This window comes from Delphinapterus leucas, chromosome 2, assembly GCF_059928025.1.
Source record: "Delphinapterus leucas isolate spDelLeu-1000000601 "Yukka" chromosome 2, BTC_Dleu_Yukka2, whole genome shotgun sequence".
NCBI classification, from domain to species: domain Eukaryota; kingdom Metazoa; phylum Chordata; class Mammalia; order Artiodactyla; family Monodontidae; genus Delphinapterus; species Delphinapterus leucas.
In genome coordinates this window covers 97,702,347-97,704,168 of record NC_143130.1, presented here as the reverse complement: position 1 = coordinate 97,704,168, position 1,822 = coordinate 97,702,347, and the positions used below count along the sequence as shown (strand labels likewise).

The 1,822-nt window shown below is 58.5% G+C and overlaps 1 protein-coding gene across 1 annotated transcript in view; it reads left to right on the top strand.

Annotated features, from left to right (window-relative positions):
• Positions 1-1,205: 1,205 nt before the first annotated feature.
• Positions 1,206-1,822, top strand: part of BAHD1 (bromo adjacent homology domain containing 1) — a 24,471-nt gene continuing 23,854 nt past the window's right edge. Inside the window, exon 1 of the mRNA XM_089907364.1 lies at positions 1,206-1,308. The gene's annotated coding sequence lies outside the window, so the exon portion shown is untranslated. The remainder of the gene's footprint in view (positions 1,309-1,822) is intronic.

Here is a 1,822-nt window from a genome sequence, read left to right as displayed (position 1 = left end):
GCCCCAAATAAAGACAACTCTTTCCCCACTCCCCCAGCCTAGGGCCATTGGATCTTCACTCCTGGATGTTGGGGAGAAGTCCAGTCCTCCAACCTCACCCTGCAGCCACTTCCTAGGCCGAGCACGGGCTTCCTGCCCTTTGGGTCTCCTTTTCCTGTGACTAGGTACATTTCTTTTTTGACCCTCTTGGCCTCAATCCCTGCCCATTAGTGGGCATGCAGCCAAGGTCACCATAGGCTGGGCTGCTGACAGGGGCCCCTTCCCCTCTTCTGCCTTGGCTCTAGTGTGCCAGATGGCATGGCTCAGCACCAGCAGCCACCTCTGCTGTTACCCTCTACCACCAGTCTCTTGATGAGGGGTGGGGGACATCAGCTCACGGGACAGACAGGTGGAGGGGGTATTTTGTGAGGTGGGGGTAGGGCTGGCCTGATGGTGGTGGGGTACTGCTAGGAATCTTTGTCCTGGGAGGCTCAGGGAGGGGAGAAATCCTTTAGTGTTTTTTTATAGGTTTGGGGATTTTGCTTTCCCTAAGAGTGGGAGGTGGGAGAAGTAGGGGCAGTTGTCTTAGGAGACCCTGGCCCTTTGAGAAGTTGCTGTGCCACAGTCTTAGTGTTCAGCTTCCATTCACACCCTCCTGGGTGGCCCTCTCCTTTAAACATGTCCCCCAACACAGCTAAGACTGTCTGGGCCCCACTGACAGCTCCAGAGGCAGATGGCAAACCGTCTTTTAGGGTTCTATTTCCCAGCCATAGGGGCTTACAGCCCTGATTTTCTTAAAGTGCTGAGTCTCAAGGTCTAGGAAAGGCTAGGCATTATGTGTGGTGCAGGAGGAGTCCCTCAGCCACACTCCAAGGCTGGGTTTCTCCTCTTGCCTAGGCAGCCCCAGCACTGGGGGTGCTTCTCTCTGCCAGAGGTGTTCCTCCACTCAGCCCCTCCCTGGGCTGCTCCCAGGCTCTGGTGACTTGACACTACCCTTTTTGCCGCTCCTCCTTTTACTTCCCAAAGCTCCCCTCCCCCGCCTGAATTGGGAATGAGGCTTTGTTCTAGGCTGGACTCAGCATTTCTCAAGAACCTACTATGTGCGCATCCAGTGCTTGTTGAAGTGAAGCCCTTTGCCGGCTCTGGCGATACAAGGTGCCGAAGACACAGCCCCTTCCCGCACCTCACAGGGACCTCCCACACCTCCGTGTGACCTCAGCCTGCTGTGCCCACCCACCCCGCTGACCCCGCGAGCGTGCTCGGGCTTGGAAAGGCACGTCTGTGGGTGTGAGACGGAGCCACGGCATTCGGTGACTAGGGGGAAGCCAGGTAAGTGTCCACACTTGGTCCCATCCTGGCTTGGGGACGCGAGAGGGGGAGTCCAGCCTGGGCTGTCAGGCTGCCCACCCCCTCCTCCCTCCCCCGGAGAGCTCTGATGTTCCCCGCGGTGGTGGAAGAGGGTGTGTGGGTGTCAAGGACTCACAGACCAGGCTCTGCTGTCGGCTGGAAATGGATGAGGGTTCCACACTCTGCTTCTGAGAAGGGTGAATTAGGAGCTGGAGTGGGGGGCGGTAGGTGAAGGGGAGAAAGAAGAAAAAGAGATGCGGGTGAGGGGTTACCGAGCCAGGACCGACCTTGCTTGAAAGGAAAGGAGACGTGGCAGGCAGGGAAGTCGGAAAGATGAGGCAAGGGCGGGAGGGGCTTCTCAGCAGTCGGGGCCCTTTCGTTGGAGTCTGGGGCCCTTTCTGCAGGAAAGGGGGGTTGTCCTCGCTTGATTTTCGGCTGGTCTTCCCGAAGCCTTGCCCCGGGGGCAGCAGCCGCTGGCGAGCGTGGGGGTGTTCCT